The sequence below is a fragment of the Notothenia rossii genome, assembly GCF_949606895.1.
Source record: "Notothenia rossii genome assembly, chromosome: 7".
Taxonomy (NCBI): Eukaryota; Metazoa; Chordata; class Actinopteri; order Perciformes; family Nototheniidae; genus Notothenia; species Notothenia rossii.
The window spans coordinates 42,132,508-42,143,383 of NC_136905.1; the positions used below are offsets into that span (position 1 = coordinate 42,132,508).

The 10,876-nt window shown below is 39.5% G+C and overlaps 1 long non-coding RNA gene across 1 annotated transcript; it reads right to left on the reverse strand.

Moving 5' to 3' along the window:
• Positions 1-6,811: 6,811 nt before the first annotated feature.
• LOC307045487 lies at positions 6,812-7,338 on the reverse strand. The gene is made up of 3 exons (XR_013809938.1): positions 7,176-7,338; positions 6,987-7,085; positions 6,812-6,946 (listed from the first exon to the last, which is right to left on the reverse strand). It is a non-coding gene; the product is annotated as an uncharacterized lncRNA (long non-coding RNA).
• Between the last annotated feature and the right edge of the window lie 3,538 nt (positions 7,339-10,876).

The window sequence follows — 10,876 nt, forward strand, 5'->3', positions numbered from 1 at the left end:
GTGACAAACTATATTTGCAAGTGCAAAAAATATATATAATTCAGTAGGTTGAATCTGCAACCTAAAACATTATATTGTTATACCATTCTTTCGGTAAAGGGATTGCTTCCGCTGCCTCACACTTAGGTAAAGCCCCTCAATGCTTTGCTGCAGTGGTGTTTGAAGGATGTCTTCAGAAGTACCCGATGTTTCTGATGTTCCTGTAGAAATAATATTGGCAGTAAAATGTACTGTTACACAACACGTAACGGTTTTGAGAAACAAAGTTGTGCAACATATTTAACACCTTTTAACACAAATTGATGGTACAACTATGGAAACTGGAACATATCAGAGATAAACATGGACACATAGTTGGCTTGCTATTGCTTGAAGATTATGTCCCTGTCTACTGAAATCCAGTGAGGGTCCCATTACATGGCATGAAAAATCAGCCTTATTGCCTTAAAATTGGCTGCTCTTTAGGATCAAATCTATAAATTCAAACAGTCATGGACAATGATATGTAGCTGGTGTTATCTTGTCGTGCTTACCAAATGCCCATTCCTTCACGTCGGAAATCCACGTCGACACCATGTCATCTGAGACACAATGTAGCTCCGTCTTGAGTTCCTCAAGACTTGCAGTCTCTTCCAGGAGCCTCTTACTAGTCTGATAAACAGTAGACGATGGACATTTATCAAGATTAAAACTTGCTATGATTAACAACAAGCCATGTGCAAATGACAAAGGACACAACAACACCTTTAATAGGAGGCTCACCTTCACATATCTTGTGGAAAGTGCCTGATGAAGGGAGTCACCTTTTTTCCTGTTCCATCCCATTGCATGCACTGTGAGCATTTCCAGTCGTGCTTTTTGAAAGCAATAATGAGGTTATGATGTGTCATCTAAAAAAGTATGCAATAGAGAACTGCAGTGACGCGTCGTAAAACCCGGAAGTAAGTTAGCATTTTTAGCACTTCCGGTTCCTTCCTCAAAAAGCAATGCATTTTTTCCATAGGGTTTTGGAAAATAGCTCGAAATAAGGTTTGTGGTTGACACAAATTTAAGAGGTAATTGACGTTTTGTTCTACGACATTAAATACATCAGCAGTGACCCCACTGGGGATTTTTGAAGAGTTTACGTGTCTGAAAAACGATGGTTGTTACCGAATGGCTGAATAGGACTACAGAAATTGTCGAGGCCATTGTACGTCATTACACCGAACACGTAAACACTCCCGCTAAGTTTGTTTTCCCCAGGGTTCTGCTTGAAAGCAAGTACCTGCCGATCTTTAGTATCTGTATATCTATATCTGACCATTAGAATCTGTATTTTTGAAATTGTCGTTTTTAACACCATAGTTTTACAAATTATAGAATAATGAATTACCAGTCTTTTACAATTTTGCTCGGCAGTTCGTTTCGTTGGCTAACGTTAGCTAAAGCTAGCGCTACTAGTTATCTACGCAATGGTTTGTTGCTTTGCTCTGGGTTGCAGCCACAGGTCTTCGCATGAAACGTGCTTGTTCTATCGTTTCCCGGCCAATGTTTTCCAAAGGAGAGTCTGGATTCGTACCATGAGGTAAGCTGACGTTATATTTTTGTCCATGTCACGGTGAAATGTAAATAATGGGTAGTGACTGTATCGCCGTTATAGAGATGGAGCTGCTGAAAAGACCGCAACATAAGTAAAGATAATGAATACATCCTATTAAAACCTGTGTGGCTTATATGATAAGTCTTATTAGTACAAGCAGCATAACGTTTCACCATGTAACTAAAGATTGTAGTCAGGGAAATCAGTTTGACATATTTAACTAATACCAAATCACCTCTGGCTGGCAGAGAACTCTGCTCCATAGCTTCTCTTGGACGTAAAATCACATGTACATTTTACATTTATATTCAATTTAATATTCCATCCCTCACATACTTTTGTATATATAATAACTTATATTTTGTTTTTCTTGTTATGCTGCTGCAACACAAACATTTCCAAAATTGGGATCAATACAGTAATATCTTATCTTAATTAATTAAGAAATATAACTATTATAATTAGTGTAGCAGCTGACACCTATTTTCAATATGGATTAATCTACCATTTATTTCTTTAGTTCAATGTTCATCTATAAAAATGTCAAAATAGTGAAAATGTTCACGAGACTTATCAAAGTGCAAGGTTATATCTTTACATGTTTTGTTTTGGCCTATGTACTGTATGTCTTAATGCTCTTACAGTATATGTGACGGTGTGACTTCCATGAAACTATATTTTATATCTTCCCAACAGACGAGCTGACAGGAAACCTAACACTCTAACAACCACAACATTGAAAGGCGAGTAAATGTAAATTAAAAACAATTCACAATTTTTGTATTTCTTCTTCCTTGCAGTGAGGTGAAGCTGACCTTGCACTTGGTGCCAGTAAGGATGTTCCTCACGCAGGCTGAATGTTTCTCCTTCCTTACTGACACAGAAGCCCTTGATTTGCAATGCTTCACTAATTGTCATTTCCCTGGCTCCGTAGGGACACTTTACCTCCAGCACAGCGGAAGACCCTACCAGACCATCTGGAGATGCCCCCAACAATCCTGATAGGGAGAGCCACAAATCTAACTCCTGGACCTGCATCTGAGTTGCAGTGGTGAATGCCCTGACGCCCTCACATTCATTCATAGTCCCCCACTGTACAGACAAAACACCATCAAGGGCCTGTTGTTGCCCTAGCACCCTGGCAATAAAGGAAGCAGTCACACGCTTTGACCTCAGGACAGCTCCAAAGTTGCTGGCAGTCAACCTTCCTTTCCTGAACAAATGCCAGTTTGGGTTGGTTCGCTGACTAGTGGTAGCCACCTGAATTGCCCTCTGTTGCGCTTCAGACAATGCCATGCTTGCCACAATTGCCTCAGGTCCCTGATGCCCAACAGATTTGATAATTTCAGGAACAGTAAGTGTTTCCAAGCTGTCGTGTTCCTCTTCTGGCTCAGGGGAGAGAAGCCAAGAAATTCCTGAGAACCTGCCCCCGAGTCTGTCCCTCAGCCAGTCACGATCTTCGGAGGTGGGCTCCCTTGTCAGCGGGTTAAATTAGTTATTGGTTTCAACAGTCACATTAAAACAGTTACTAAATCAGCTTACTATCACCTAAAGAACATATCTAGGATTAAAAGACTAATGTCACATTAGGATTTGGAAAAACGTGTCCATGCTTTTATCTTCAGTAGACTGGACTACTGCAATGGTGTCTTCACAGGTCTCACTAAAACATCTATTAGAAAGCTGCAGCTGATTCAGAACACCGCTGCTCGAGTCCTTACCAACACTAAGAAAGTGGATCACATCGCTCCAGTCCTGAAGTCTTTACACTGGCTTCCTTTGTCTCAAAGAATAGATTTCAAAAATACTGCTGCTGTTTATAAAGCACTGAATGGTTTAGGACCAAAATGCATTTCTGACCTCCTGCTAAATGATGAACCATCCAGATCTCTCAGGTCTTCAGGGACTGGTCAGCTTTCTGTCCCCAGAGTCAGAACTAAACATGGAGAAGCAGCGTTCAGTTATTATGCTCCAAATATCTGGAACAAACTCCCAGAAACCTGCAGGTCCGCTGCAACTTACTACTTTTAAATCCAGGCTGAAGACTTTTATTTTTGTCGCTGCTCTTAATTGAACTATTCATATCTTAGACTGCACTGTAACTTTTATCCATGTATTTTTTCTTTTAATGTTTATTTTATTAGCTTTTCTTTTTAATGACTGATTTTAAATGCCATTTTCTTAATGTCTTTCATTTCTTTTGAAGCAATTTGAATTGCCTTGTGTTGAAAAGTGCTATATAAATAAACTTGCCTTGCCTTGCCTAATAAAGATTTCATGTGACACATACAATTGATTTGTTGATGGGAATTAATGTGAATAAATTAACTCGGTCTTAAAAGGTTAACGGTACTCTTGCTATCACTACTCACCGACACTATACACCTTGTCCCTCATGCTAGCCCTGACAACGCCGGTAAGCACACCTTCATCTAGGCTGCAATGTAACGTGTCCTGACTTGTAGTGGTTCTCCCCTCTATCTACACTCTTCTTGTCATCTTTGTAAAACGATATCAGACTGGTAATTGACACAGCCATGACTTCTAGTTAAATTCAGTGTGGCTAAAATGAAAAGCTTTGTTAAAATATGCAAGCACGCGAAAGTCAAAGTCAGCTTTATTGTAAAAAATTATACATGTTATACATCCAGAAATATCGAAATATCGTTTCCCACAGTGTGACATGTATACATAAAACAAAAAGGGCCTAGATAAACGTGGTATACATTAAACAAAACGGGCCTAGATAGCCGGGGTATACAGTTTAAAATGTTAATATATTTAAAGTGTTCAAAGTGCAGTTTCAGTGCAAGTCAGTTGAAACAATCTTAAATTGGAGTGACGTTGAAGTCGTGCGACCCTGCTGCTGTACTGGCTTGTAGTTCGTTTATAGCATAACGTTAGCATTTCGCTTTTGGCGACTAGATTTATGATTAAAAAATTATAAAAGTAGGGTTGACATGTGGAGATTATCCGGCTGAACAAAACGTGATCCCTCTCTTAAATGTGTGTCTACCACAGACCTTATTTCGAGCTATTTTCCAAAATCCTATGGAGAATTTGCATTGGTTTTTCAAGAAGGAACCGGAAGAAGTTTACTTCCGGGTTTTACGACGCGTCACTGCGGTTCTCTATAATAGGGCAAAACCTTCCACTCACCTGCTTTGGACATTTATTTTGTTGTCAGGGCACAACGGGACAGGTAGCTGTTGACCTTGTTAAATATGTTCTTTATTCTCGCGTCCAGGAGAGAAGCTTTAAAACGAGACTAAATGGAGTCTCTGAAAAGATTCAAATGGGATACTTTAATTTAAAAAAGGCGCGGTAGTGTTACAGACAGAATATTTTTCCGGCAGAAAACAGCTGTGATCTGCCTCTCCTGAGCAAGAAGAGAAGCGCGAATCCCCCGTTCGGTGCCGTTATATATCCTCTGCTGGCTCCTCCCCGCCAGCCGGCTCGCCTCGCCTCTAATGTCCGTTGTTGCATTTAAACAGAGGATTGGTACTTTTCACCTTCAACATATGCTTAACACGCCTTTTCTCCTCATATTCTCTTTCATCACTTTTCATGTAACACATTCTAAACGCTGTAATCAATACTCTAAAACATACAGAAAATGCTTCACGGCTGGTTTGGTTTCCGGTCATTCCGGATGTTGTCACATGCTACTCTCGTCTGTAAACAATAGTGTATTCAAATAAACTGTACTTTCATTTAATATTCAGCATGGTAGTATCTCGACATCTATAGTTGTAGTGTTAAATCAGTAGGTTTCGGTTTTCACCACACCACGTCATTTCACTACTCAATTCACCTCTTTAGGAAATCGTATATTAGCCACATGCTAAACGCTAACTGTAGATGAAGGATTTTCAGAATAAAAGCTTAACTGCTTGTGCACAAGAATTTCTGGTTTTTCAGTATAAAAGAGCATTTAACTTGACAGTATGTTTAAACTACATTATACCATCAAAACATTGATTTTAAATTTCTAACAACCTGCTCCACCTCTTCCCCAGCGTTCATCCCTGCTCCCTTCTGGTTCTTCCCACTCCATATAATCTGATGGTAAAAGGTTGCTGGAATTGTTGTGCAAAGAGGCTAAATACTACTATACTAAACAGTATAGCTTAGATATTTACTACTTCAGTATTATAAATATAAAAAATATAAATGTACGTGATACAAAAATATTTCACATACCTCGCATTTGGTAGCATGGGCTCGAGCATGCATTACACTGAGGAATGGCTTCATGGTGGTCAGCTCCTGGAGAGCAGGAAGGACACTTGCCGGTTTCTCCATGTACGGCCAGTACTTGCAAGCCACATCCATGGCGAAGAACTTGGCTTTGGCTGGCATGAGTTCCTTTTGAAGATACAGGGGGTAGGCGAATATCTCCCCCCTGTACATATTTAAGGCCTTCAAAATAAACCCATGGCGACATACAGCCACCTCCATCCCTTCTTCATCCAGCATCGAAGCCCTCCTTGACGTCTCCCTCGCTGCTGTCCACTAGGAGTCCCCACATGTGCCTCTTCCCAGGGTCTAAGACATACATTACATCATGACAAATCAGTTAAAAGCAATGGAATCACGATCTACACCATTTGTTCTAATTATCTGATTTTGGAGTAGATGGTCAGGAGAAGTAGCTGAATTTGAAGAAAGTCAGGGTCAGATATACATGGCTATTTTTGTGTTATACCTATAAGGTAAAATGACGAATAAAAACTTGCATTTTTCAGTGATCTTTGTATTTTGTCGACAAATGCAGCCAGTCTTCTGCTACAAAGAGCCCATTAAAAAAGGCGCTGCCATCAGAACTGAGGAAAAAAAGATTAGCAAATATATCCATGAAATATAAACAGTAATCAAAAAAGTTAAATAACAACATTTTAAAAACAGCACATTCCACTTCGCCAAAAGCGATACAGCTTCCTGTTTCCATCGGCAGAAACAGCCAACATCTCCGGCGTGCAGGCAGGGCAGATGAAAGGAGCACCACAGCAGAGCTGGTCTTCCTCATACGAGGCATAGGAGAACTCCAGAAAGCTGCGCTGCAGTGCATCTCCGTTGACAGGCCCAGACTGGAAGATAATTACATATATTGCTGTGATTTTGTCTATTTACGGAAATGTTAAAATGTATAATATGGTAAAGAATATTTACACTTACTCTTCCTCCACACTTTGTGCGATGCTCCAGCAGCTTTGCAAAGGTCTGCCTGGAGAGTCCCGGAGAGATTACCTTGAGCTCTTCAAAGGAGCTCAGGAGGTCCAAGGTGTAAAGTGTGGAAATACTGACCGAAGCTGGCCAGTATCCACTCTTAAGGAGGACTTTCAAGTCGGGGGTCCACTGCTGCTGGCAAGTTTGACAGACATATAGTGGCACATTTGTTTACCATTGATGGTAATTAAAATCACTGGTTTGCCTGGTACCACAGTGAAGTTTGTGCCTTTACAGGAGCAGTTGGGTGCCTTCACAGTTGGCAATATGCAAGCTGTCAAAAAAAAAAAAAAAGCACTAATTACCATTATATGCTGGCCGAAGAGACATGTGAACATCAAAATGCAAGTTTGAGAGAGCATACCTTGGTCATGGGTGTCATATCCACCTTCCACTCTAACAACACACGTTGTTGGACTAATTGGTTTAAAAAAACCATTCATTAAACTGTCCCTGTTGTGGAGTGGCTGGTTCTTGTGATGAAGTACATCACAGTCTCCACAGAACCACTCCTCGGGGAGACACTCTCTCCACCTTGGGAGGAAATACAAAATTATTCTAATATCCTAGAATTACTTTCATTTTCATGTGGGTTTTCTCTAGGTATCCAGTTTTCTAACATCCCAAAAGGCATGCATGTTAGCTGAAATAGCAGGACACTGAGCATTAATACTGAAAAATTACAATTAGGTAAAGTAATTTAAATAAAGGTAAATGTTATCTCACCTAATAACAGCCGGCTCGTGGCAGAGGCCACACAGGGGATGACCAACAGCCTCTTTTTCTAGAAGGCATTGTAGGTGGTGTGGTCTCGCTTCTTTCCAGCGCTCTGAGGCTTTCTGCTGCTGAAAAGACCAGGATGAGGCAGAGCTTTTTTGAGGCTCAGGAGGAGGACATGAGGAAAGAATGTCAGAGAGTCTCTCCATATTCTTTTCTGTGAACAGAATGGGAAACTTTAACTGTAAATGACTATATTTAAGATGAACACTAAAAATCAAGGATCATTTCTTTGCTCAGTATGGAACTGGCCAATATCTTTAGTGAATTACATTCCTCGTTCGAGTCCTGAACTGTCAGTTGTGTATAAGGTTATTTTCTCTCACTAACACAATTTATTAAAAAATTTATTTTAGTTTTAAACTTAAAGCCATTTTTGTGATTTATCAAATTCGTGTTGTGCTGAAGGTTCAGTACGCAGAACCTCCACACTGGAAGACTGGAAGCCCTCAGTCGGGGGGGATGTGACTGTAAAACATCACACAGAGGGTTAACAACAGATAACTGATGATTTGTATTATCTACCTATTGTTTAAAAGCTTGTGAAATTAAATAAACCACAGTTCTTATGACACCACAGTGGGAATGTTTCCGACTGTAGTGTCACTATGCGTTTATATATTGGAATTATTGTAGACCCTCAACAAGCAATTACTGTGTTTTAATTCGATTTTCCAACCATTTACTTAGTAAATTCATAAAAATGTAAAATAATTGGGATTTCAACCTGTAGCTGAGCCTTGGCGTCACCCTCCACGCCTCCCTCTCGGCTTGCCACGTCCGACACAGCCCCTTTTAGGGGACTGTAAAGTGTCTCCTACAGAGCGTGCCCGTTTCCTCTCCTCAGCTGCTTTCTGTGACCAAGTAACAACTCATGTAAGGTTGATGTTGCTGATAAACTGATACCATATGACAGTGGACAAATAAAAGTAAATTCATTCACTTGAAGAACATTTTTGCTTCAAGTTTTTCCTACCATATACAACTAATTTAGTAAAACAAGTTGAACAAGCTTTATTTAGTAAGCCTCTGCCCCCCATGTTGTAATGATGAACCGTTTTGCAAAGGCCCTATACATTGATCCAAAATCCAGTTACTCTTGGCCTGTTCAGCATTTTTTGGATAACAGATAGTGCCAAATTCAAGTGGGAAATGAATGAGGTCAGATGGGTTAAAACACCAACCTTAGCTTCAGCTAGCATGTGTTCATGCTTCAGCTCAAGAGCCATGCGTTTCCCTTCTTTGGATGTGGGATTATTGGGGTCTGGGTTGTGTTTTGTTGCCATTGCAACACAGCCAGCCAGCCAGCCAGCCAGCCAGCCAGCCAGCCAGCCAGCCAGCCAGCCAGCCAGCCAGCCAGCCAGCCAGCCAGCCAGCCAGACACAACAGATATGCAACAGCTGCTGTATGAGACAAACAGAGATAGAGAGACAGATTGTAAGATTGAGATGGATAGATGAAGAAATAGATAATGAATGATAGAAAAAGATAGAGACAATAACTATAAGAAAAGTAGGTAGATAGACAGAGAGATAGGTTGAGTTTGGCTCTTAAAAGTGCCGTTGGTTTTATGATGGTGTCAGTGTACGGGTTTGTGGTGTGGGTACGGGAGCTGCAGGAGAGAACAGAAAAAGTGAATTATGTAGTGAAACTAGTGGTTAAACTACTTTAGACAGACTGAGTTCATTTACGTGTTTCCTGTTTCATACGCGTAACAAGCACATGGACGTGGACTATGCCCCTCCCCCCAAACGTATATTAAAATGTCGGCCAGCGTTAGTACTGTCATGTGTAAAACAAAAGCGATTAAGATAACGTATAACTCACAACTTAACACCGACGTATGTAGCCGTAATTAAGACAAATATTTTTCACACACCACTTATGAGCTGATATAAATGTAGCTAAACTAGTTTAAGCTTATGTTGAACGTGAGCTAGCTAGCTAGCCGCCCGCAAGAATAATTTCACATTAATGTTGCTTTGCTGATTATGGCGAAAGCATTTCTCAGACTTAGAACAGTTCAGTATGTATGATGAACCATGTGAGTAAAGGCTTAAAAAAAAGCCCCAATTATTAAATCTAAGCAAAACATGTATCAGACTTTAGTGACCCAACTTACTTTGTCAGAGGATGGATCGCAATGCCGATGGCAGCGTCTTTGGCCAATAGGTGGTGCTCTGAATTATGTAATTTCCTGTACCGATTATACAATAACATATTAATACATTTCCTATATTTTGACACAATAACTCTTTAATAACCTAAGTAGCCTACGGACAAAAACAAAAAAGTATATATTGCCTTATAAAATGCAGAAAAGTTTAAACATCTAACATGATAATAATAATATATACAAAATAAGGATATCTTAAACCAAAATAAATAAAATGGAAAATTAACCGACAACAACAATTTAACATAAATAAAACAAGGATTAAAACAAGGATAAGTTTGACTCAATGTTGTGTAAAGTACCTGTTATGGTTAAAAAAAATATTTTTTTATTTTTATTTTTTGAAAATAATACAGCTTCCAGCTTCCCGAGATACGAAGAGGAGAAACTAACAATTCTTCCACTTGAAATGCGTTTAAACTGTGTCAGAGAGATGTTTAATCGGTTCATTTTAATTGGTTAATAATTGGTGTTTAATACTGGTGTAGTGTCTTCGGCCATCCTAAACTCGATGATGCTCGAAATGTCCCTTATAGGCCTACGTCTGTTTCCGGTTATTTTTATTTTGAAATTCAGTTCCTGAAGGACGGCAAAAAAGCCTGAGATTATAGAATTAAACAAATAAATAAAAACAAGTATAATTGTGTGTTATTGTTGACTAAATAACAGTGTGTTATTTTGAAAAGAATAACAAATTAGAAGGAAAAATGAACCCCATTTATTTTCCTCACAGACAGCAGCAAAAGTCCGAAATAATACGATTTGAAATAAAAGCAATAATCGTGGCTTGATATTGAGTAAGAACATGTTTTTATGAACCACACAGCTTCCGGTCTTCCTACAACACGTAATGCCGTGAGACTACCAACAGAAATACATTGCTTTTAAAATTGTGCTGTGCAACACGAAAAAAAGGGGAAAGACTACCAATAGAAATACATTGCTTTTAAAATCATGCTGTGCAACACGAAAAAAAGGGGAAAATCGTGTTGGTGAACACGAATCAATAGATTAAAAATCATGTTGGCGAACACGAAATGCCGTGAGACTGGGTTGTATATAATCATCACTCTGTATTATTCGATAGCAATATAATTACTGCTGCAGCAAAT